Here is a 27,945-nt window from a genome sequence, read left to right as displayed (position 1 = left end):
AAGGTAAGCTTTCTTTCAATAAAGAGCAACAGGGAAATAGTATATGTGACACCGTGGTCTCACTTGTTTTGAGCATCTTCTTCCCACTTTCTGTCGCATACTAACCCATGAAGTAATTTTTGGCTTCAGTATCAAAACACATGACACAGGACACAAATTTGCTACTCCAAATTAGATTATTTGACAAGACTGCTTCTCTACTGTAAATAATTGCTCTTTGATATGTGTGCGAACAAAAAAATAAAAAAACCCAAAAAACAAAAAAACCAAAAAACCAAACAACAAAAAAAAAAGCTGATAAGTTACTTCCTCACCCAATATTTAGATCTTCCTTACTCGTACCTGGGATCAGGATCATGGAATGTGGGCCTGATATTTCTGAGTCTGAGGGATTTTGGCCTGCTTGCAGCTGCTGTTTCCCAATGAAAAAGTTCTCAAGAAACCTTCTTCTCAAAACAATCTTTCTCCATGTGGTGTTTTGCTGTTTCTCTAGTTTCACCAATGGGATTAGAGAGGTGTCGTTCTTATTCACCAATCATGTTAAGTCTGTATCAGAACACCTTATAAAAAGTAGTAAGAATTAGACAATAAAGCTTTTCTATACTCTGCCTTCTGAAATATTTGGAGTCTCTTGTCTTTCTTTTGTGTCCTACAGCAACAATGGAAAATGTTATACTGAGTGGCACAGTCATTATTAGAATCATAGAATAGTTTGAGTTGGAAGAGGATGCCATCAAGTCCACCTGCTCTTGTACTTGAAGAAGCCACGCTGTCTGTCCGGAATCACGTCCCTGTCCTCCATTTGCCTTAGCACAGCTTCTAGGAGGATCTGCTCCATGATCCTCCCAGACAGAGAGGTGAGGCTGACAGATCAATAGTTCTCAAGATGCTCCTTTCTACCCTTTTTAAAAATGGGTGCAAGTTTGGCCACCCCAGGTACCTGACACAGGAAATCTTTCAGTCAGCAGGTACAGTGTGTCTAGGGGAAAAAGTTTTTCTTCTAATCTCATTATTATTATATGCCCTGAAGAATGAAAATCAGTTTATAACTCTTTTTTTCCCCGTTTGTTTTGGTTTGGTTTTGTGGAGTTTTATACTGTAGAAACATTGTCTCTACATGATGTGCGTACATACACATATTTATATATGGGAGAATTCTACAGAAACAGAAGTAGCAGGGCTTTTTATTTTGTATCAAGAATGTATCAATAAGTATTATGCAGTAATGCAGTTAGTAATGCAATTATTTATTTTGTATCAGCCATGCAATTATTAAATGTGAGGATTTGCACATCAAAATTTCTCAAACTAAAAAAGGTTAAATATTAATATCTCTATTCAGGTGAAAGACTGTTAGATCTCCTGTTATCATTTTCATGTTTGTTGAAATTTAAGGCATAAGGCTCATGGGCTACAATTGCAAACATGCTGCTTTTAGCATGCTGTGTTACTTCTGTGTTGGTATTGATACCTCTGACTTTCATGAACATAACCTGCATTTCTATAGTTGCCTGCGTTTCTAGATCTCAAAGTGTTTTACTAAAGGACGGCAGAATTTTCATATTATGCATGTTAAATGTAAGCTGAAGGAATGTCAGTATTTTTGCTCTCTCAGCTAAGACAAATGGAAAAACTGGCAGAAGAATTGCCTGTCAAAGCTGAATCATTTGCTGTTCTCATTGCAATTATGAGTCTTCCAGTAGCAGCTCTAGGCATAAACATAGAAAACACTGGCTGTGAGAAGCAAATTCTGGGAATGGCCTGGGCCAGCCTGCATTGAGTTACTTGGACACACATCTGTGCAACCCCACAATGGTTACTGTCGAGCTGGACCCATAGTTATAAGCCATAACAACCATAGATCCTACAGGGCCCTGCCCCTGGACCTGTAGCATACAAAGATGCTCAGGTGTAGCCACAGAGTTACAGAGAAATCAGGAGTCCACCTACTTAAATTCATGACAGAATTTATTGATATTCTACCTCCCTAAATTTCTAAATGAATACACAGAGTGTTGGTGCCTTTTCTGCCACAGGCAGTCTGTTTTTGAGCTCTAAATTTTCTTCCTTGCTGCTATTATCTTTGTTCAGTTACTGACTTAATTAATCAAGCCCAAATCCAAAGGCTGAGCTTCACAAATTGAAAGTTCAGCCTCGGTGTTTCCAATAAAAAGCTTGACATCAACTCTAATGATCTTCAGAAGTGTTTAATTCCTACCAGAGGAAGGAAACACCTTCCTTTTGTCTTTTTCTGTCTTTCTGTTTTAGAAGTTAATGGCAATTTCATTATTATTAAGAAGAAAATTGGAAGTCTTTAATGTGATGGTTATGCAAGGCTGTTTGAGATTTTATCAGGCTAACATTGGCAAATCTTAGTTTTAATAGCTTCTGGGTGCCTCTGAAAATACTTTGATTTGTTTGTTTCTCTCTCTTTTTGTGGCTTATATTGTTATCTAACTGCCAGTGGTCTGAATGAGAGTTCTCCACAGACAAGTATTGCTAGAGCCAGATGACATATTATCTTTATCAATCTGCTTCTCTAAAACAGAGTGACAAATTCAGATGTTTTCACTTTTTAAGATATTGCAACGTGCTTACTATGTGGTTCAACACTTTAGTTTGCCAAGTGCTTACTCATTTGAACTTACTAATGAACTTGTAAAGAATATTAAATTGGTCTGTTTTGATGAACATGGTGCTGAATATGCCTCCAACATACTGAGCACTATGTTCAGTCATCTTACCTTGTGGGATGTGGGATTTTGTTCTGAAAAAAAAAAAAAAAATTTGATCATTTTTAGAAATGCTTAAATATATAAATAGTTATATTTAGTTATCCTAAAATTATCAGTAAATCATATTAAATTTTTGATAATTTCTATCTACCTAGTTCAAGTTAATTAAGAACTTGCAGAATTTTATAAGTGATTCTTTCCAGGAAGAAGAGGAGGGGAAGGGTGAGAAGGGGAATTAGGAGAGATGAGTAGGAGGTGGGAAATGGAATAACAGAACAATTCCTCTTGATAATTTTTTTCACTCCTACTTCTGACTAATAGAGTTTGGCTTTGAAAACGTATACTTTGAAAAAGTGCACAATGTTAACTGTGATTAATGGTCACCGTAGGTCTAGCTAAAATTTTGGGACTGAAAAAATGGAGAAATCTAGTGAAAAACTGATGCTGTTGGTAAGTGTACCTGTGACCCAGAAGTGTGTTATTATAGGTTGACTTAAGATAATTGAGAAATTAATTTTACCCTCTGCTGTGTTCCATGTAAAAAGGAACCCTCCTTCCAGGAAAAGCTTGCTACCTGCTGTGTTTTAATATGCTAATTATGTCTGGGCAGGTTTTTTTCTGCTGGTAATCTATGTCTTGAAAAGCCTGATGCCAGTATGTAAATATTAAAATTTCAAACTGGGAGTCTAATAATTTAACCATTTCACCTGGGGAAAGACTGTGGAAGATAAAGTTCTTATTTCAGCAGATGAGAATATTGTGTCTGTTTTTACATGATCAGGTAGCAGCTAACTAAAGACGACTTAGATTTGACCCTGCTTTTCTCCAGGTTACACATGATTTTCCATTCCTAAAGGTTGTGGCACAGATGTTTTCAGAAGAAACAGGAGGATGAACACTGGTGGCAATGTTTCTCTTATGTTATGAAGAAATTGTATATTTTTTCCAATGAAATATTTAACTGTATACTGGTGTAGGGTCTTTAGTTTAGCCTGATAGCACAATACTGTGAAAAACTCACTGCTAACTTTTGACTGATTGGAAAGATCCAGGCATGCAGAACATAGCATGGGAGCTTCACACTGGATAGATCTCTGGCCATCAAATTCATAGAGACAACTACTGTGAAGAATTTTTTTTCTTTGTTTTCCAGCCAAACCCTGTAAGCTGTCACAACAACTGAATGAAAAGAGAGGCACGTATTATATCATCAGAGTTTTAAGCATCCTTGGACGGAAAATATCCTTTTATGTACATTATAACCTTCATGCAGCCTAAAATCATTGTCATGATTTTGATTTAATCTAATTAGATTGGGTTTGCATGGCCATGGGTTTGGTAGTGGGAGGGCTACAGGGGTGGCTCCAGTAAGATGCTGCCAGAAGCTTGCTCAGTGTCCAGCAGAGCCAGTCCCTGGTGGCTCCAAAGATGGACAAGCCTCTGTACAAGGCTGGGGCAATCAGAAATGATGGGAATGCCTCTGTGGTATCAAAACAGAAAATGAGGGGACAGTTCTAACTGCAGCCAGAGAAGAGTGGACTGAGAACATGCGACAGGAACAGTTCTGCACACACCAAGGTCAGTGCAGAAGGAAGGGCCAGAGGCGCTGTGAGCACCAGAACTGAGATTCCCCTGCAGTCTGCAGTGCAGACCATGGTGAAGCAGCTGTGACCCTGCAGCCCATGGAGGATCACAGGGATGAAGAGATCCCCCTGCAGCCTGTAGAGGTGCCCATGCTGAACCTGGTGGATACCTGGAGGACACTGTGACTCCATGGGAGACCTGCAGAGAGCGGAGCAGGTCTTTGGAGGACTGCACCCAGTTGAAGAGTGACCCACACCACAGCAAATTTGGGAGGACTGTTGTCCATGTGATGGAACCATATTTTGTAGGTTGCCCAGAGCTGCTGCTTGTGAGATGGAGCCATGTCAGAGAAGTTCATGGAGAACTGTCTCCTGCAGGAGGGACGTCATGGTGCAGCAGGGACCTCATGGTGCAGCAGGGGTATGACTCCTCTCTCTGAGCAACAGGGGATGCCTGATAAACTGACCATCACCTCCACTTCCTGTCTCCCTGCACCTCTGGGGTACGAGGTAAAGCTGGGAAGGAGGGAAGGGTGGGAGTAAGGTGTTTTTTAAAGGCTTATTTTACTTCTCATTATTTCGTTCTGATTTTTTAAGTAAGAAATTCCTTTCCTATCTCTAAGCTGAGGCTGTTTTGCCCATGATGGTATTTGATGAGCAATCCCTTTCTATCCTTATCTCAACACAGGAACCCTTTGTTAAATTTTCTCTACTCTGTCTGGCTGCAGAGGGGAGTCAGTGAGCAGCTTTTGTGGGTGACTGGAATCTGGCCAGCATCAACCCAGGACACAAATTTATAGTGTTTGAAACAGCAAGAAAAAGGATGCCTTAAGGTCAGTAGAAAATAGGATGTGGAATCCAGTGCAACTGTTCTCCTTACCCAAATGGTGTGTACCTATCAATGTCATATACCAAACCATAGAATAGCTTCTGATGCATAAATGGAAGTGGAGATCCTACAGTTCTGCACATGGAGCCCCACAGTCTTTGCTCTTCTGGCAGGACTGTGAATGGTGTACTCAGGTATGCAGAGACTTCATCAAGGAAAAACAGTGGGTTTTTCCTCAGGCTGTGAACTAAAATAAAAACTAGCATTTACTGGACGCATCTGGGTTGACCTCAGCACTGGAATTTCAGTATTATTTGATCCCTTTTTTAACATTCTTCTAAATGTTAAGAAATACATGATGAGGCTATGCATTGTATTGCAAGAGCGAGTAGTGCCCTCAGCTGACAATAGCTCATTTGTATATTACAAGTGGGAAAAGACTGAACTAAAACCCACTCTTTCTGCCTAGACCCTTTATATGTTGAGATACAATAAAGTCACCTAGAAAAACATAGAAAGCTATTTCTCTGAGTTTTTAAAAAATCTTATTCAGTACTTACCTACTCTTAAGAATAAATTAGTAGTCCTGTTTACACAAGGATAATGTGTTGAAACAAATACACGAGAAGGTGTGGGTAGTTTTTCATTTAAATGTCACCAACCTTTTCTTAAAGCTCCAAATAGTCTTTCTTCTCATATTTAGAATGCCTTATAAACTGTATAACTAACTTCAGAAATTTCAAATTGAATTGCCCCATAAGGATAATGATAACTTTCAAATCTCACAGAGTGGGTCTCAACAAAAATCAGCTCTTTACCATTATTGTGCCACTTCTATTTTATTGTACCAACTCCTTTCTCACTTACTCTTTGGAGACTCTGCAAAATGCTTATATAAACATAAATAAAATCAAACCCTGGAAACACAATACCAAAGCCCTGAAAGCATTTAAATAATATGAAAAAATTAGTTATTAAGATACAGTAAAGACAGTTATTGCTTGAGAGTGTAATTCAGTAGAAAAGAAATAAAATTATACATAAATTATAATTTACAAAAAAAGTTTCCTTTTATTTTACATGTGAACAATAGTTTCAGAGTAGGAAATGATAGAGTTTGATAAGGAGAAGACTTAATGAATAATTAAATATACTATTAATTTGTTTTGAATAAAAGTTGGGTGCTCTCTCTCTTCATAATATAATATGTTATATTATGGTTTTCTGTCAGGAATGCACTGTATAGATCCATAGAGACTTCTTTGATCCTCTGTTTGTGAAACGGTTGCCACATGGAATTTTTGTTATTTCTTTGCTGTGGAAGTAGCATTTTTGCAGCAATGCTTATTTGAAGAAATTCAAGAAGTTGCCAGGGGAGCGTGATTGCATAAGAGGAAGTTCCTTCTTTTCTGTTACCTGTTTAAGATCAAAATCTTTGCTACACACAATGTCCTTAAATATTTATTTATTTATTTTTATATATTGCTGCCTTTTCTGTGTAAAAGTTATGTGGGACAAAAATCTTGTCTTGTACAGCCTCAGGACGCATTAAACAAGAGTGAATCAAAAAAAATGCTTCATCCTTGTCTTGTTGCTTATGAAGTCATTTGCACGAGTGCAAAGTAGGCAGAAAATGCTACTGTTCTGTTATCAGTAATACAGAGAGACAAATAGGAGACAAATAGGTGCAGCTGCAGCTGTGGTATTAATAGTAGGGAATTGTGCTTCTCCATAACCACTATTATATTGTGTAAGTAGAAGCTTGCATATTGAGTTGATCAGTTATGTTATCTGAGTTATTCTGCTCTTGATATATAGTTTGCAAGCAATGCAGAATCAGCCTTAAGGCATCAGCACAACATAGGATCTTAGATTTGAAAGAGTTAGAAGTTTAATTATTTAATGAAAAAATGTTTGTGTTTTGTTGGAGTCCAGGGCATTCCTTTTGCTGCCCTGGAGGGTCAGAGACCTGGACAGGGGGGTCTGGGACCCTGGCCCAGAGCCCAGAGGGACATTGGCTTTGATTCCAGTCCATGGGAAAGGCTTCCTGCACTGCAGAATGGATTGCAAGCCACAAGAGTGTGAAAGATAGTAGTTTAGCTTATTACAGGGTGAAAAACCAGTAGGTTTGGGCTTTTAGTATGGAAGTGGATGGGAGCAAGATGGAGGATTTGGGGCGTTGTCTCCTGCTTCTTCTTTCTTCTTCATTCACCCCATTTTCTGCAGTGACGGTGGCACAAAGTAGTTTAAAGATATTGGGTCAAAGTAGGGATGACCTGTTTAGTATAAGTGATAGGTATTGGCAAATAATGATAAAGAACAAGTAGCAATTAGTATAAAAGATAACGACAGCACAGTGCGGGAGGAGTCGGGGAGTCGCCAGATGCCCGAGCAGCTGCACAGACCTTTGTTGGGCACTGAGAAAACTGTAAGATAAGAAACAATAAACAGAGCATACAACCTTAAAAATTCAGAACCTGAAGACTCCATCTCTTTCTTGCGTCTGGCTCAGGGCTTTGCAGAAGGCAAGAAGACTCTAAAACCACCTGAATCTTGGAAGAGAAACCAAGAGTGTTTTTATTCTTGTAGATAAGTATAATTTGTTCAAAAAAGTTGGTAACATGAAGAAAACCAATATGTTTTGTGTAAGTGTATAAATTCTTGTACCTTAATATTCTTTTAAAATTAATGATTAGTTTCTTTACAGGTTATTAAAAATGGACAGAAAAAACACATGATGGACTATTGATATGACTTCTATATGTACAGAATTGAGCTGTAATTTATCCATGATTCCCTAGCAGAAGGCCTGGAGACTTTGTGATAGCTCTCTTAACAACATGAACTAAATGCTCAGGAGGTCAAAATGCAATACAATGTTAGGAAATGTTAGACCTTTTAAGAAAGGACATTATCATGCTATGGTGTATCCACTACATATAATGTCTATATGTTGTTTTTAAATTTTATATATCTATATCTATATCTGTATCTATATATCAGCATGTAATCACCCACATCTTGATTAATGTACACAGTAAAGTCCGCAGCATTTAAGCAGGACAAGAAAGGCCCACAATATAATCAGGGAAGATAAAAAACATAAGGCAGTATGGGCCAAGATATGGATGTTTCAGAGAGAAGGAGCTTTGTAGATAAACTCTTTTTAGTGAAAAGAAATTCAAGGTGTCATCCAGTGAAACAATCGAACAGCAGGTTTTAAAACAGCAGAAAGTTTGGGGTTTTTTGTCTTTACAGAGATGAAACTTTAAGTTGTAGGGCTCATCTGTGGTAAGACATTCTAGAAATCACAAGAGTGTGTTAGTTCAAATAATAGTACTGAACAAAATCATCTGTCAAGCACAGTGTTCTGGAGTCAACATCTGAACCTGGATATTCCTAAACCAGAGGATTTCTAGAATTTGGAAGCAGGTGCCTGCAGAACCTTTTCATGCACGTTTCCCCTTAACATCTGCTACTGGTTAATGTTGTGAAGTTAATAGGATAGGAGAATGCAATGACTGCTTCTCCACTGCTAAATAAAATACAATAAGGGACCTTCCTCTGGTCTTAAGGCCAAGTATTACATCTTGGCTGAAACCAAGCTTCCCTTGGCTCTACATCTCTTCTGGGCTTCATGCCATGCTTTTTTGTTTTTAGAAAAATAGTTGTAATTTTGTGGGAGTTTTGTTTCTTTGTTTCATTTCTGTTTTTCACTTCAAAGTGTCTGAAGCAACATGAGGACAGTTCACTGGGTTGTTAAATTTATACTACAAGTCTGAGAATATCTTTTGCAAGGTCTGGGTTGTGTCACAAGGGCCAGCAGGGACACTTCAGGCTCTATAAGCCCTGTTGAGATACAGTATGTGAAGGGAGCCAAGGTTTATGCAGTCTAATCCAGATCACATATTAGGAATGGCAGATGGCATGTAGTGTCTCCTGAACTTTGCCTAGGCACTGCCCCAGGGGATGCTACTTGGCACAGTTTAAACCTGACCTCTGTAGCTAAGAGTTAAGCAGTTCAGGTGATGGAAGCATCAGTGCTCAAGGTTCTTGCCTTGAGTGTTTTGGTTTAGCAGTATTTCATACGCACAGACTGATGCCTTGTTTTCCCAGTGAGGTTATAACATAGCTTCTGTTTGAATTTCTTGATGGATGTGGTATTTCTTTATGAGATCAGACGACCGCCAATGACAAAAGGAAAGAGCCTGCTCTCTCTCACCCGGGGAATATTTGCTTTATTCTGGAGTCCTGCCCTACCTGGCTGGAGCTCTTTCCAGGTGGCTCATTGGTGCCAGAGAGAGCAAGGCCCGGCCCCTGCTGGGGTCTTTTCCCCAGGGGGCAGGGACAAGCCACTGCCCAATCAGGAATAAAGTGGGAGTGGAACAGAGTTGGGTTACATTCCAGTGTGGGGGATGGGCACTGCTGAGCAAGGACAGACCATGTGATACAGAGAAAAAAACATTACAAATCCGATGAAACCCAATATAAACCCAATTAATGCATTACAACATTTCCCCTTTTCTTATTAAATTAAGATGGAGGACGGCTCGGTTTGTGGGAGATGCTCAGAGTTCGGACCTTGAGTACCTTTAAAGTTGCAAAAGAAAAATGACCTTTAGTGCAAACAAACTGTCTAGAAAAACACTGTTAAGGAACAATATTTAGAAGGAGAAGGTTCAGCGCTTTCTCCTCCACCAGGCAGCACTGGCCACTTGTGGGGCCTCTGCAGGTGGCTTTGCAGTTTTAGGGATGAAAGGTTTCACCCACTCAGCTGGAACCCACTTGAGACCTGTGGGAGTGGACACATAGGCATATCCACAACCCCAGGTGACCTGATCATGAGGACTTTTTGTTTCTCTGGTCACTGGATCCTTTACTATCACATCCTTTTGCTGAAAGGCAGAACTGGTTAAAGCAGCATTATTTAATTTAACATTTACATTTTCTAGTTTCTTTGAAAAATTCCCTTTGGACCTTTGAGACCTCCCGCCCCCATTGTCCTGAAAGTCCAGAAATTGCTTCTTTAAAGGGCATTGAGATGCCCAGTGTCCAGCCTGATCACACAGGAGACACGTTGTTCTTCTCTTGGGCTGTGGCTGTGGCACTGGTACAGGAAGCACGGTGTCTGCAGCAGCAGCTTTTTGTGGTGGCTTGACTCTGGAACTGTGGCTTCGATGAGCTGTTATGAAGGGAATCTTCCCGGCACACACCTGGAGCATGTCATGTAAAGCTGGAGCTGGTTCCATGGACAGCCTGAGGATAGCTGCCTTGCACCGTTTGTTTGCATCAGCCAGAGCCATCTCCTCCAGGACCTGTTCCTGGGCTCCTTCGTTCTTAACCTGTAACTCGATAGCTCAGGTTAACTGCTCCACAAATGTTACAAAAGGTTCTGATGGAAGCTGCTTTATTTTACTGTAAGGTTGGAAAGACCTATCGGGCTGGGTTGCTAATTGAATTGGCAGATTCTTGTTATCAACAGCTGTTTCAGGATTTTGCCAAAGCTCCGGAAATAAATATTTTTGGAGGTCAAAGGGAACTGTAGTATTCCTTGCTAAATTTGCTTTTAAACGGTTGCAAAAGTATTTTCTTCATATCCAAATTTTGCCTGAGCTTTGCATAAATCCTGAATCACTTGTTGGGGGAAGGGGTCCCAATTACTGTGGACAGCACCCCCTCTTTTTCACTGTTGATATGTGACAGGGGTAGCAGAAAAGCCGAGATCACTTCCTGCTTCCAGGTTCCTGGCTCCCCCCCTCCCTCCGGGGCATAGGAACCGGGACTGTGGGCGGGGAAACCATGGGAAGCCGGGGCAGGGAGGGGCTGGAGGCTTGAGTCACACGGGGAGGAGTCGGAGGGCGGAGGTTTGAGGGTAGGGGGCAGAGTCAGAGGAGAGGGCAGTGCCAGGGGCGGCACCGAAGGGAGGGAGGGGTCTGCAGAGAGGAAGGACAGACCACGTGATACAGAGAAAAAACATTACAGATCTGATGAAACACACAGTATAAACCCAATTAATGCATTACAACAGTTTCTGGGAAAGGTACCTTGAAAATATGATGTGTTTACCTTTTATCCAAAGGGAAATCCTGGCATAAGTTTTTATGGTGGGGTCAAACATGGTTGAATATTATATTATTCATAAGGACATGTTTATTCTTTGAAGCTGTTTCAAGTTAGGAAAAGGAACCACAAAGTTCCTTATCCCTAAATTTTTAAGTCCCTGTATGAATTTCTCCCTAGCACCTTCTTTGTTTCTTCTGTAGAATATATTACTTTTATTAGTACGCAGTCCCCAAAAAACCCTTGAAAAATGATTTCATATGCTCTCTCCATTTTTTGTGTCTTGGAGATGTGCCATGTACAGGCTGAACTACCTTATAGTTTGCCTAAAACATCATATGAGAACAGAAACTTCTCAGTGACTTTCACTATGGTCTGTATTTCTATTCTGATGCGTTTTCAACAGTTATTTTATTTTGTGGAAGAGAGATTTCAGTCAACAGATACGGTTAAGTTTTATGTAGAACAAGGATTTCACCAGAAGAGACCTGAGAAGTTTAGCAGAGTATGTAAGTGCAGCTGTGGACAAAATGAATTGTTTATCTGACATAGCAGAAAAAATGCCTATACTGGAATGTTGTTGAGGCAGTTAAAAACAAGAGTACAGTAAAGTAGGATTTTGGAGCTTTCCAAAAAATTGGTTGGAAAATATTTATTTTTATTTGGTTGAGGATCTTAAAACATATTCTGGATGCTGAATGAGGCTGCAGGGACACCAAAGATGGTAATGACTACAATGAAGAAAGGGAATCTCTCCTCTCTAAAGCCATTTCAGGCTTCTTGGCTCATGATGAGTACTGCCCTTCCCAAGCAACATGTGTCGCTTGCGACAGTAGCAAGTCCTGTGCCTTGAATGTCTTGAGAGTCAGAAGTTGCCCAGGAGCCAGAGACTTTCCACCATTGTATTACAAGAAAGGTGGACTGCAAAAGAAGCAGAAGTTTCAGACTACAGAAACACTTCTGGAGGGTAAGCCAGAATGCTGACTCCAATTCTCACTGTGCCAGGCAGCAACAGTGAACACACAAAAAATGAAGAAAACATTGGAACCTGCAGAAAGAGGGAAAACTAGAAAGAGACTTATTTACAAGGTAGAAAAATGATGGATGTATACATTGAAAAAACCCCAACACAGCAGCTGAAAAACAAAAAAATAACTTCCTGATATTAAAATTTGATCCAGGAGAATTCATGTTTCATTTAATTTTGAAAAGCTTAGCTCCAAGTGCAAGTGTTAGAGGGAAGTACACAAAACAGTGTCTCTGGCTTCTCAACAATGTGTATTCTCTGTGACAACTCCTTTGAAATCCCTCTGTTCACCCCATGAAACGACTGTTGCATTGTTCTTGGAGCACATTAGTTGTCTGCAGGCTCCATCTCAGCTATTCTTTGAATTCAGCGAGGCACTAAAGTACTACTCCAGGCCTACAGCAGGTGCAATTAAACTCAGGCATGCTGGTAGGAAACCCAGGACTGTTCCTACAGTATGTGTGCACTATAAATGAAGCTCCTGTTGTTATAAAAGTCTGTTTTCAGTATCCTGCCATTTCTATTGCAGCAGAGGACTGTTCTGCAGCAGGGAATCCTTTCAGGTAACAGCAGTGAGAACTGACTATGATGGGTCACTTGACATATGTCTGCAGGACCCAGGTAAGGAGTTCAAACAGGAGGATTACAGGGTTTTGAAGCCATGAATACCTAACTTAACTCTTTGATGCTTACAGTGAAGATTTTCTGATACTTAAACAGCACCAAAATAATTCATGTTAACAGTGGGATTATTATTATTCTAAAAAAAAATTACAGAGGTTGTATATGATCTCCTGGACTGTATGAGTGTGCTATGTCAGTGTGCATGGTGCACTGTCTGAGGAACTTACTTAGTATTGGGGTTTTGTCAGAGGAAAGTCCTAGTGGCATTTGTCAGTAGATGTATGTTTAAATTGCAACTGCCCTAATTTAAATAAGTAACTGTTTCTGGTAAAGTCAAATCTGTCTGATATGCATACAGATATGACCATGCAGTACATTGAAACTCAAATGTCCTTACATGCCTCTTTAAGAATATAGACTGTTGCAAATTTAATTTTCCTCATGAAAAGTCAATGGATGGATTTTCCTATCATTAGAGCAAAGCTCCAGTTCCAGAATTTTTAGAAGAGCTATAAAATTCCACTTTTATCGTGGATGCAACATCCATCAAACTGATCTTAGGGAGAGCAGAATATTCGCCTTCTTCAAAATCACTTCTATAAGAACATATAATAGCCTTGGTATATTCAGTTGCCTAATGGTCTTTTATTCATTTAGGTCCCAGTTCTCCAGGATACCAAAGGGGATACATTGCTTCAAACGCTCAAATAGTCCCCATGAAATGAAAGAAAGTGTGCCTGAAGTTAACTACCTGTTATAATTCACAAATGAGTAGAATCTTAGATTATGAGCTGCTTTTGGAGAGACCTTATGTATAATTAACCTCTTTTATGCCACTGTGCAGCTCCAGAGTACGATTGAAATTCACATTAGAATCAGGCAGCCTGAGAAAATAATTTGATTGTCATATGGGATGTGCCCGTATCAGCAAGAACATCGATAGGATCTCTTTCCTCAGAACTAGAGCAAAAACTCTATCTTCCGCATACTCAAAGTCATGAACATAGGAGCATTAAAAGTGAAATATTTGATGCAAAGAGATATATTTTCTGTGTAGATAAAAATACTGTGAATGATTTTATGGCTAGAGATTATATAGAATGCAACAATTTTAGTGGTTTTGCTCATAGTGTTGTTTTCCTTGATTATATCATAAAAAAACATCCGTACAGCAACAGGCCACTAATATTGGAACAGTTATTAGGCAGGAATAAACTGTCTGAAATAAAATAAACTAAAGCAAATAGAAAAAAAAAAAAAAAAAAAGGCAGTGAGTACATGACACAGGATGCTGCTTGATATTCTATACCTTTCAGAGAATCTGAAGGGAAAATGGGAATGTCTGAAGGTCTCAGGTAATTTTAGCCTACAAACCAATGAAACTATTACCTCCATATTAACATCAAACATAGCTTCTCATCCTTAAAAATACCCTTAAAAATAGAATACAACTCTTATATTTTGCAATCGCAAAAAAGGAACAGATATCATTCTTCAACTTAGACTCTAACATTGCTGTGATTCAGTTTGTGTTCAAAAATTACCCTTAGAATCCCCAAATCCCAAACTTTTTTCACTTGTTATCACTCCATCACTTTTGTGATTAAGGTAGTTTGCTAAAATAGTGGCTGAAATGTTTGGAGTCCCACAATAGCTGGTAAATTGCAACCTTAATGTGCTGGTTGCAGCGGGGTAATGACAGTACAAATTGTGACCAGTTTTGTAATCTTTCTGTACATCTCTGTCAGGAAATGAGCCGGTTTGGAGCAAAATTCTAGTCAGAGGCTCTTTGATGAAACATGAAGAGAGTTTTAGAGTGTAGGTCAGTTTTGATGATCATACTGGGGTTTTTTTATTATTATTATTTCTTTTCTTTTAGGTTTGTGATGAATTTGCTCATTGAATTTATAATATTTTAATTAAAATTAAGACAGAAACTATGGGAAAACAATTCTCCCAAAGCCAGCTGTTGCAGTGAGTAGGGCAGTGAGCCATAAGAGCACCGTGATAATTTGCCAGTGCTTCAGCTTCTGCTGTTTGTCTGCCTAGTGTGTGGAGACAATGGGCCCTCGGGAGCAGACAGCGTGGGTGGGGTTCATTTCTCAAATCCAGACTTCTACATGTGCTTTAATCACTCTGGGCCCCTTTCTAGGGTGCAGCTCACCTTATCCTAATTTGCAGGTCTGAAATAAATGGCAAGGATTTTGCTCTAGAATTGCCTATTTGTCTCCCTGGATTTTCACAGCACCTGCAGTGAACAGCTTGTGCCGTTGGCATCCCAGCTTAGGTGAGACAAGCCCTGTCCTTTGTGTTGGTACAGCCGAACATAATGCACACAAGGGACGGTTCTCCCAGGGAGGGGGGGCTGGAGTGTTATAGTGCTCTATAATAAATATTACCTCTTTTGAGATAGCTAGACATTGCTGTAGGCTGCATGTGTTTTACCCCCTGGTTGATTTTCTCTGTGTGTAAGCATTTGCACAGTAAAATAAGATAAAATAAAACAAACCTCTGATGATTATGATGATGATGATAATAATAACAATAATAAAATTTTGTGTTGCATTTTGCACCTTTGCTCAGAAGCCACTGTCCTTGTGGGTGTTGTGTCATTGACTTTAATTAATAATGAAAAAAAATTAGGCTTTAGAAATACTTATTCTTAGGTAGAAGGGTTTACACAGCATTACCTGTCAAGGGACATAATCTTTCTACTCATTTTTTGTTTCATGCCGTAATCCCTATCTTTAAAGTAGAAACACCTAGGTTTTAATGCATGTAATGGACTGTGCAGGACTAGCTATCTCTTCTTTAATACACCTTTACAAATTGGGCTCATTTATGTAGGAGACTTACAGATCTACTGTGGAATCCATCACCTCTAGTCTATATTTTCATTGAAAGAAACATATGCCAGAGCAGAACTCCTGACATGAACTTGTACACTTATCAGAACCATGTACAGAGAAGACAAGACTATTAGAAGGAACTAATTACTTTTCATAACTGATTTTAATCACTTTTTCAGTGCTGTCCCTAACAAAATAAAAATGCAAATTTCCTGCTCTCTATTTGATTGTCCCTTACTCATCCTGCTCCCTCTGCTGGCTCATAAGTGCAAGATCACTTTTCACACGGCCTTGGTTCCCAGTAGGTAGCACCTGGGGACAGTATTTTATGCGTGAAAGCACTATGAAATACATGGGAAACCCAGTAGCACCTGTCCTACACTATGTAAAATGCATTTGTTTTCCTATGGTATGAATTTTCTAAGTAATTTTCTTAGTTAAAAGCCAGGCAGACCTTTTGTAACACAGGTAGCAAACCTGAGATGATGAGTCCAGAAGTTTTTGAAGTATTCCTTTCTCCTTGAGAGCCTTCATGTTCTAAAAAATGTGTGTGTAATCAGCTGGCTACTTTCCCATAGGGCCATCCTCAACAGAGAAGAGGGTGCTTTTGCAGTCTAGGAATAATTGCAGTAGGTGTGTACTATCCATGTAGTCCCTGGGGAACAGGGGATCCCAAAGGAGACATATTCACTGACTTGATAGATATTTCTCTCCACAAGAGTGACACAAAGCAACTTTATTTATTTATTTATTTATTTATTTAGTTAGTTAGTTAGTTAGTTAGTTAGTTAGTTAGTTAGTTTTCAGTAGGAAACCATGATTCATATTTGCATTTTGTTTGGGATAATCAATTAAATCTGAAACCTAATAAAATAGTCATAGGGATTCTAGAGAACCCTGAGAAAGTAGCTGTGTAGCTTGTTTTAACAATAGATATTGAAAATAAATTGAAGAATCCAGCTTTTGACCTTTTTTCTTTTTTTTTTTTTTTTCTTATAGCCTCATAGTACAACATAAGGTGAATGGTTCTACTATACTGCCCTTGTAACTAGAAGCAATAAGCTTCACTGACCAGGGATTAGGGAAAAGAGAGTGGAGGGAATTAGTCCATTCTTTGTGATTGTAACAATGGACATTTTTATTTTCAAAGGATCTCTGGCTTTGTTGCATTTGCCAGTGGTAACCTGAGACCTATAATTTGTTAGCAAAGGGTCCTTTTATAATGCAGTCTTGTCTTTCTGACACCATGACACTCAGCAGGTTGATAATTTTCTCATGGTTTCCTCAGCTGTAGGTTAATTTAACTGACATATTTAAACCATGAACCACTCTGGGACTGAGTCTTCAGAAATATATATATATATTAATATAATTGATTTATAGCATATTTTTGTCTTGCACTACCAACTTGTTTTATATTCAATTTTGAAGAAAGGCTCCAAAGACATAGGTGTCTAGAAGATCACCAGCTATCCTAAAAGTCATCTGCTATAATGTGTAGCAAATTTCTAGGACAAGTTTAGCCCTTTTTTGAACAAAAATAGGTCTCTGTGGCAAAACTACTAGTAAGGTGTACACATGCACACAGCATGCAAATTTGAGTTCTGTAGAGATGGCAAGCCTTGGATCAATATTTGGAAGATAGAAAACAAAAGCAACTTTCCTCTCTACCACCCTGCTTTTAATGGAAAATAAACCACTTGTTCCTGCTTTTTTGTGCCTAACTTCAATTATGAAGAAACTTAGCAGTGGGCTGAGCAAACTTCTGCAAGCTAGCTTATTTTCCTGAGGCGGATACTGCAACTGTATGAGAGAAAGGGTGTTTGTGTGCTCGCTGTGTAGGCTGAAAAAATAAAACAAATGGTAGGTGGTATCCAGACCAAGATGTGCTATAAGAGTCGTTCCAGTGGTAAATGGAAAAAGGAGTTACTTTATCTAGTCTTGCAATTTTAGCTTTTTTTTTTTTTTTTTTTTGGGGGGGGGTGGGGTGGGATTATTGCTTTAGGAAGGAAAGAGCTGCACAGTGTTCTCAGTCACTTAAAGTAAGAGAAACTTTAAATTGACAACTGCCTTTGCAGTTATTGTGTGTATGAAGAGATAAAAAAGTTTGGGCATATGTAGTTTCTCCAATCTGCACTCTTCACTTGAAATGTGAACAGAGTAAGGTACTCCCCTGCCATGACCCAGGGCATTTTGACTCCATTCAGCCGTGGTTTTCAGAGCAATCCTCTCCACAAGTATTGAAGTTCCAATGCCACTTGGTATCACACAGTGTTTAAGGAAGGGCTCTTCTAAAATGGAACGAGTGGATAGAAATGAACTCCTAATAAGGAAAACTTAATAAGGAAAAAATAAGAAAAATGGAGGTTATTTCTTAGATGATACATCTTCTGGTACAGTAGTTTTCTATTGAAATTAGTGTCTAGTACCTGAAACACACAGGTAGTTAACAGTGTGGCATTAAGATGACTGATGCTATCTGCAATTCAAATCCCCTTCTGCAGTGGGAGGGGGATAGGGTGAGAGAAAGGAATTCCTCTTAATGCAAAGCTTGGATAGCAGCATTATATGCAGTTATACAGGTCACTGCATTCTGCATTTTTATAGTAGAAAATCTCTATAAACCCTGCTATACTTGCTCTGCTGTTCAGAAATATACAGTAAATCCCCTAGAGACCATACTGAATTTCTAGGACAGGTATGTCTATTGCAAAATGTGATTGGATTTTGAATATTCTCAAAATCTTCTAATGTGCTTTTATTAACACTGGGCCTTCTTGAACTTGTCTGTATATTCTAGATGTTAAATGAGGTATTGTATTTGCATAAACTAGTCCGTGCATTTCCCCGACTTACCTCAGCTGGAATCCTCATTATTTGGATAATGTAGCTTCCTGTCATGTTTGGGAGGGATTCTTGTCAAACAGAATTAATTCTGACACTCTGCTCGTATTTGGTCTTTCAGCAAAAGATAGGCCTTTTTCCATTAGTATGCTCTCTTTCTTCTCTCCCCCCCTCCCCCCACCCCCCCCCCCCCCCCCCCTCCACCCCCCAATATATTTTTAGCAGAACAGAATGCAGTTCAGTTTTACAGCAAGTACCCAAGAAGAAGCAGCAAGTGGGATGGAAATGAGGTGCCTGGCCTGAGATTACATTCTGAACCCAGGTGATGTATGATGTATATCATCCTCTACTCACCTATTCCCCAGTCTCCATTAAACAGAAGAAGATAGTTATCTGAGATGGGAATAAATGCAGCATCTCCCTGATCCGAGTGGAAAACAACCACGTTGTTTGATGAACTGCCCATCTGAAAACAGTCTTGTTGCCAACAGTGTTAGCAAAACCAAAATCCCCAGTGTCCTTTTCCTCCCCAGGAAGACAAGTAAAAAAATGAAAGTAACTTTGCCCGTTCTGGTATTTTCGTGAAAGAGACCAGTGTGATAGTTGGACTTGAAGGGTAAGAACTGAAAATTGACTAAGAACAGAAGAGAAAAAGAGCAGACTAAATTTTGCTTGATGCAATCCCCCCAAGTGGGACATTGTATGTTCATAGTTTAAAAGCACTTCTGAGCAGTATTTATAATAAATAAATTTATAAAAAAGAGAAAGGAACATGAACTTAAATGCTTATATAAAAATATAGATATTCTATATATATTCCTAAAATACTTGATATACTTCAAATAAACATGTTCTGTAAAAGTTCCACTTCCTCAATAGCATTGTATTTTTGAAGGTAGAGGTCTCATTCATGAGAGGTCTTTGTACAGAAAGAACAATCTAAAAGTTGTAGATATTGTGAGCATAAGAAATTATGAATAAATTTGGATCGATGCCTTGAAAATGAAAAATGTTTTCTTCCCAGGTAGAGTGGAGGAATCATCAGAGTGATCACTCGAGGTAGAAATAGATTAGAAGGATATTTTGTTATTAAAATAAAAGAATTCTGACGTGTAATGTGGCTTAAGGTTTACTCAGCTAGCAGATTATTTTCTTCAGGCATTAGTCTGTCAAAGGGTGGCACTCAAATTTCTGTCGAGAGGTAAGATGAAGATGTCTGCCGTTGAGTGAAGTAATGCTTCTGTGAAGGCTTGTCACAGTCCAAGTTGACTTGATGTTGTTTTATTTCTCTTCTTCATATGAGATTCTAAAAATGGTCTTTGAAGCCTAAGGAAGCCATCTTGGCTTTCCCCAAAGCTGACGGGGAGTAATCATAAGGACGAGCTGACATAAATGCTGGATTTGATGACCTTTGTGGGTCCCTTCCAGCTCAGAACATACTGTGAATCTGTGAACAACTGAAGAAGCGTCTTTGCTGTTTGGGATCTGGGTCCGTTGATGGGGGTGCAATATGGAATGTGCCCGAAAGTGCCCAAATGTGTCCAAATTTTTGCCTGTGCTCTAAAGAAGGCCCTATTAATACACCTCTCCTACTACTATATCTTTGACACCATCTCTTTTCCCAGGCGATGTTATTACCGGCCTGATTAGGTAAAGGAAGCTGATGACTCTGCACCGCTGCAGTCAGTTCATGCAAATTTGGTCTCTGCTGCTAAATAGGGCAATCAGGAAAAGATCCATGGCCTCAAAGCCTATAGATATGGAGATCTACAGTTGGACTAATTCAACACAAGTCTATGGAGAAGGGTAAAACGGGTATAGATGATAGAGAATCAGTGCTCAAATGTAGACATATCTATAGGGTCTGCCCAGTAACAAAATCATACCACAACTTAAGAGTTACTTTTTAAAATACTGTTTCTGTGTATATTAATGAGATTTTAAAGCTGGAATGATATATTAAGAGAAGTATGCAAGCACTGAAGAAAGTCCATCATTCATACCTTCACTATGATGCTTATAATTGCTACTCATACACAACCTCCCAGTGGTGCCAAACACTCTAAAATTATAGTCTCATTTTCTTCATGCTGTTTGAATCACTATTTTTAAAATTACAGCAAATAGAAAATAAAAAGTGCATTTTCAAAATGATAGATTTATATATTTTTATAGCACACCTATTAGTTCATCTTTTTTATTTGTAATTATTATTTTTTTAATCTGTGGTCCTAATTATTTAAATTTATTTTATTTATTTGCCTTTTTTTTTTAATTGCAAAATAATCTAATCTTTCTATTTTGGTTCAGGTAGAACACCTGCACTATTTTATTCTTACGGTAGGTGGCAGATGTAGATTAGATATTTCTTTGTATCTTTGGAAATATCTAAACTAGAGGATTATTCTGTTTTCTAAAAAGCTGTATTGCTATTTACGAACACCTGCATGTTAAAAATTCGATTCTTTCCTAATAGATTTTGTTTTAAGTACCATTGAACTCTCACAATTCCTTAAATATTAATAATAATAATTAAATCACAGGTTAGAAAGAGAATGGATTTCTGCTGCATTAACCTTAAAGTCAAACTTGTTCATTTCTCATGTTTTTATTTTCCTGGAGTTAAGAGTGGGGAAAAATGTTTCTGTAAAAGAACAGTTCTTTTCATATATATAGAAAACACTATGCTGGATCTCATAAGCAATACGTTGTCTGGAGCGGTTTCAATTTCTTCTAGTGGCTTTATAATAGAGAGCCTCTTTTGATTAGAATAAATTTGCAGTTGTAGAACTTTAAAGACCAAATTAAAGTATTACACAGGTATTTTCAATGGCAGCTGTTGAAGGCATGTACGTGCCTTGTTGAGCCACAGATGACCTCAGAGAAGCGCATAAGTACTCTGAAAGACCAAGGGAAAATCAATCAGTCTGAAAAAAAATATGGGTTAGTGCTAATATGAACGATAGAAAAGAAGCATGGACATAGGCTTTCAAAATCTGTTAAAGAACATTTTTCTAGTGGAATTATTAATGTTTGCTTGCTGCTCCAGCTTTTAATTTATTCCACCTTTGTCAGACTCTAGCAGTGTGGGTTGTTCTTTTATTTTATATATGTACTCTTACACTGTGCTAATTGTCATAATACCTGAGGGTCTAATGGTAAGTACATTGAATAATTAACAGCTACTGCGTATTTGTGCTGTCAGCTTCTTCCAAGGAGGCAAGTGTGTGTGAGAGGATTTTTTTCAGGCAATTAAAGCAATGCACAGGCACACAGTGATACGTGTTAGAGAGGGCACGCTGGGAAATATGGCTTGGAGTTAGAGTGATCTGATGATTCTTTAGTTCCTGTAATAGGGCTTTTAGTTTTCTGTTAGCAATATTTTCTGAACATTTGGGTGTTTTGCGAAAGGGTGAAACACCACTGTCTCATGACAGCATATTTATAGAAATTTTAGCTCCCATGTGTGAATGTAGATATGGTGGATACTTATTTAATAGGTTTGCAATGAAATCAGTAGAATTACAGTGGGAATTGGAAGGAACTTCCATGCTGTTCTCTGAACAATTTATAACCCATTAATTGTTCCAGTCTTATTGTGACAGTACTCTTCAAATAATTATTTAAGGTTCTTCTGTTGGAAGTAAGTATAATATCTTGATATGCATCCCATTTTCTCTCTCTCTTTTTTTTTTTTTTTCTTTTTTTTTTTTCCCTTTCATTGTTCCCTCTGCCCTCGCTAATCAGATGGTTGTATTGACGGTTTAGCCAAGGGTGATACATGTGTTCGTGATTGCTGTTTCTGAGACTCAAGCTATTTACTGGAACCTATGAACATGTTAAATTCTTCTATCGGTAACCACCTGACCAATTTCTATAACAATCGCCACTCAGGATGGAGTGGATTCTTGCCATCGAGAATGAAATCTCTTTAAGTAGTGATTTCGGATCCTATCCAAACCGGTTCTGGATTTTACTCTAACTACATTAAAAAGAAAGAGCAGATTATCTCTCCCTTGACAGATTCTACTCTTCACCATATCTTCTTCCAACAGACATTATAGATGATTCCTTTTGATGTAATGCTTGATCATAGTTAATATTAGTCAAATGTACTTGTATCCAATTACTTGTGTTTTGCAATACCAAGTAGAGAGGAATAGCAAATTCTGTGATCATTTGTTTGCCTTATTCCCATTAGATTGCCATTCAGAGTCTGGAATCTCAATCTAATTTTGTTCCTTTAGCTAATGAACAAAGACAAAAAACTCTTGTTTACCCCTCATAAGAAAAATAGAACAACTGAATCAGATATTCTGTTTTCTGTTTTTCTTACAGATATTTGTTTTTATTATCATAGAATCTAAGAATCAAAGCCCCAGTAATTCCATTATGTGCAGTACTGTAAAAACAAAAAAAATTCTCAGAGCCTACCTCAAGATATACAATAAGAAACAAGAATTGAATTTGTATAAAGAAAAATAAGAGTTCCATTTTGAATTAGGCAATCCTGGCTTTTTATTCATCCACAGAATGGAAAAAAACAACAGCAAAACACCAAATACCACACAGTGAAAAAGATGTCTAAAATAATGCCAAACCTTCCTTCATGAGACACGTAGACTGAGATGTTGTCTCTCACCTCTGTTTATTGATGTCTTTGTTGATTTTTTACTGGATGTTGGGATCTTCACAGCGTAAACATTGCCGTGAACAATAACGAGATAGCTGGATACTTTCTTATAAACCATAGAATGGCCTTAAGAAAAAATTAAAATAATAAATAATGATTGTTGTGTAAATTTCCATTTCAGAATAATTTATGACACTTGTAAAAAGATAACATTAGATTTTTTATAAGAAAGGGTAGAAGAAGCACCTTATTTATTTATTTTTGAATTCTATCTTTCATTAAAACCTCAAACACAATCCAATTGTTACTAAGCAAACAGAACATAGTCCTCAGCCATTAGTAATTGACAGTAATGATGAATCAAAATATGGGCCAAAAGCTGTAATGACATTTAAAAAAAGTCTGATGATTTTGGTTGCCTCACAGAAATAAAATTTCTTACAATCAACCAAGTCAAATACAAATGCATTAACCTCATCCCCAAAGAGAAAGAATTTTGATCTGGTCCTTGTGTGGTATTATTTTGTATTTAAATACATATTAATATTATGCTGTTTTATTCAAATTGTTGTGCCTTATTCAAATCTGCATTGCTTTTTTGCTTCAGATTACTGTATGATGGTTTATTTTCTTATTTTTATTTGTCTGACTCCATTTAGGCACTATATTTAACCTGGTCTCTATCTGTATTGATGTATTAAATTGTTACTGCCTGAACTAACGCGAGATGTGAAAATAAATTTGAATTATGCAATTTATTTCAAATTAAACACAGATTCCTGTAGATCTGTTCATCTCCTCTGATGTTTCTATTAGCATAGTCAGGCTGATTAAATTCTGCCCACTGTATTCAAATTCTTAAATGTATTTTGTTCATAGTCATCCTTCAAGCAAGAAGGTAATTATCTGGTGAATCTGAAAATATCCTGGGCTATTTTTCTGAATTTGGTCTTGGAAACGGCTTCAGATGCTATATAGATTTTTGTGGGTTTTTTTACTTTGTCTTGGGTTTTTTTTCTAAGACGTGCGGTTGTTCTGCTATGTAGGACAATTACACTGGCTACTGAGTATAGTCAATTCAGCAGACTGTGTTTGGGTCTAAATAGCAGCTAGAAATTATCCTAGATCTACATTTAAGGGCAGGGTGAGCCCAAATTGCTTGACTCCTTGCTTTCTCTGCAGTTCACAGTGGCCTGTCAGCTTGCTCTCATATCTGCAAATATCAAATTAATTCAATAGTAGAGATGACCTAAAAGGCATATATAATCCAGGACCTCACCATGAGCCTGAATGATACTTATTGCTTGTATATTTGCAGAAAGACAGATCACTTTTTAAAACCATAATGGAAACCAAAATATGCTCCTCCAGAAGATGTTTAAAACAATGAAAGACAGTTATATTAGCAAAAATAAAAAATTAAGATTGGCTTTATAGGCAGCTCTTTCCAATGCTGTAGGAACAATTGGGAAGAAGTCGGGATAGGACAGGGAAGAGTTTCAGAACTGCCAAGATAAAGTTACTGCTCTGAAAATTGAGTAGTGGATGCAGACTGGTTGGCTTCGCACATTTTTCAGACTGTCATGCAAAATGTAAGGTACTGCAAGGATGAGATGGAGATATTTATTTTCCTTTCCAGATGGAAGCTGTTCCAGTGACAGATAAAATGTGGGCAATGAACCACTGAGAGAGAATGCTAGAAAAGCTGTGGTCTTAAAGTCAAACCTTTCTTCTGGCAAAGATGAGACAAAGCTCCAGCCCCGGTATTGCTTTGGGATCACTCTGTATATTTGGAGTTAGGTTAATGGTGGGAAAGGAAACAGGAATGCAAATTCTGGGCTAGAAAGAGGCTATCCCTCTTTTGTCACAAGCTGGCCCAACTTTGTGAATTTTTTTCATTGTCTTCAGAAATCAGGTCTTGATTTTCAAAATCATACTTAAGATTCACAAAGGATTTAGGGATAGAGTTTAAAAAACCTTTTGGATTTATTTGTCTGTATATAAATTTTCAGTTCTAAATTTATTTAAAAGTAGGCATACTACATGCTTTAGTACAGTAAACTATGTTCACTGAGAGCCAAACTTGACCTACCTAAATAAGAGAAATAATAAGAACTATAATAATAAGAAATACATGAGAAAAGTTGGAGAAGGGAAAAAAGGGAAGCTAATTTTTTTTTAATCCTGCTCTTAGCTGATACATTGACACCAAACTCATCATCACTAATCATGGTATCATAGAATCATAGTAACATGGACTGGTTTGGGTTGAAAGGGAACTCAAAGATCATCTAGTTCCAAATACCTTGCTATGGGCAGAGACGCCTTCCACCACACCAGGTTTCCAGAGCTCCATTAAACCTGGCTTTAAACCCTTTCAAGGCTGGGACATTCACAACTTGTCAGAAGCACCACTCTCTCCAGGAACTGAAAGTCTTTCTGGGCTCTTGGCAGATATATAAAGCTAGAATTTCCATATAGTTACTCTCAATTGTGGCTTTATTCAAGAAAGAAGGAGCACTTAAGTGAAATCCCAGTATAGGAGAGAAGCTGCCTCCACTTGCTTTTGGCACAAGATGGAATTGGTTGTAAAATACAAGTCAGAAGACATACATGTAGATGCCTGCAGAGTATTCTTCAGTTGAGAATTCTGTAATGGTTTTATAATGGTCTTTAGGTGATAGCTTATTTCCCTCAGTTGAGATGTAAATTATTATATTAGTGTTAAGGAGACCCTTAAACTCTTGATTTAATTTTAAGCAGCTGTTGAAGACTTTAGCACACACAAATCTTCTTAGGCATCAAGTCCAACTCCTTGAATTTTATAAGGAGTTTTATTTTGGGTTTCAGCAAAAATAGAGATTCAATAAGAGTGGCATCAAGATACCATTTTTCTCAATATTACAATTAGTTCCTATTAATATTACTATTGTTAGTTATAACTATCTTTGATAGAATTATATAATAAATTACAAGAGTGTTTTTAATGCTTTACTGAGTTCTTACATGTTTAGAGATCCCACTGGCATCAATTATTTGCTGTTATTATTGTTATCAATGATTATGATCAATGACATTTTGAAAAATATATCAAGAACATTTGGAGTCCCCAGCTGAACTCACAGCCTCATTTTGCCAAGCTTTACATAAACACACAGCAACAGATTATGCCTCTTTTTTAGTATAAACAGATGTAAAATATAAGAAGTTGTTGGCATGATTTGATTAGGAGAGGAATACATCTTGGTAGTACAAGATTAATTCTTATTTTAGTTGACTAACACTGTGATTTCAAAAATGCAAATCACTCTGGCTCCAGTAGAGCTTTAGCTTAGTCTTTTTGGTGTTGTTCCAGAACATAAAGGATAATTGTTAATGTGTTTTCTAATTTACTCACTTTAAAATAATAATTAATTCAGTAATTTCACTTTAGTTTGACTAGCTGTAAAAATTCAATGGTACAATATCTAGCAGTTTTCAGCAGTTAAACCATCGATCAGATAATAGAAAAAAGACCTGGGAAATATTGTCAAAAAAACCCCACCATGAAAGGTTCTTATCATTATCACTTACTCAAGTGATGCAATATGAATTCATTGGAACTCAGTGGGCCTGTGGAGGATCTAACTCAGTGTGGTTATTTTGCAAATTAGTGACTTTTGTCAGAACTTTTGTGTTCTCAAAGAACATGGAAAAAGTGATTTAACCTTGAAAATAAATATCTTCATGGTAACATGTTCAGAAGCACAGTATGAAACAGTAGTAATTTAGAATTTTAAATATAAGTCATGGCTAATGAAAGCAAGATCCCTCATCACAGACTGATCATAGAAGATGATAAGTTGTCTTTCTGCCTCCTCATAATATAAGAGGGGAAATGGAACCACATCCTGCAAAACATAAATCAAGAAGTATTTCCTTTCTCAGTTCCATAGAAAGACCTCTCAGAATGTTTAAAGAAACTTCAAGTTTCTGTTTACTTGCTTCTCTTTATTTGCGTCTTTTGCAATGTCTGTCTCCATTTCTTTCCCTTTTCACTTCTACCATGTCCCTGAAAACAAACAATTGCAGGTTTTAGTGATTATTTTTACATCAGGTTAGAAATAATCTAATTTTCTCAAGATTGAATTAAAATTTTCAGGACTCTGGTAGAATATGGGTTGCTTTAATTTCACTTCCTTATTCAGCATGGTCTGGGAAAGTTGTAGATTGAGAGACACTTCATGTTTCAAAAGCAGAATGCTGCAGTCTGTATCGGGTGGGTAAGATTTGTACAGTGGCCTCTTGCAGGATACACATCTCAGCTCAGCACTGAAAATGTTCCATTTGCATACACATTCACCATATTGATTGCAACAGAAAAGACAACAGATACTAAATGTGATAAAAGTCAGTGCTGTTCAAGTGTTTTTAGCCTGCATTAAAACTCAGTTGGAGCTTCTGTGATAGGGCTAGTCTCTGAAAACCTTTGTCTCATAAGCATTTTTAGAACAGCTGCATGAAGTGATATAGAAAACCAAAGGAAGTCACAGCTTTATGTTCATGACAGTGAGACAGCACTGTAATTTAAAAATGCTTCAAATAAAATAGGAATGAATGTATTTTCCTTGATCTGACATCTTCAAATTTTTTTTTTTTTTTGGCTACTGTTTTTTTACAGATATGCTCTGGCATGCCACATACATTTTGGGCATGTATTGCAGTAGCAATAACTTTACATTTCCTGCAGGTTTGCAGCATGCAGGTAGGTATAATGGCTTT

The sequence above is a fragment of the Hirundo rustica genome, chromosome 2 (genome assembly GCF_015227805.2).
Source record: "Hirundo rustica isolate bHirRus1 chromosome 2, bHirRus1.pri.v3, whole genome shotgun sequence".
NCBI classification, from domain to species: domain Eukaryota; kingdom Metazoa; phylum Chordata; class Aves; order Passeriformes; family Hirundinidae; genus Hirundo; species Hirundo rustica.
This window is presented reverse-complemented; position numbering follows the sequence as displayed.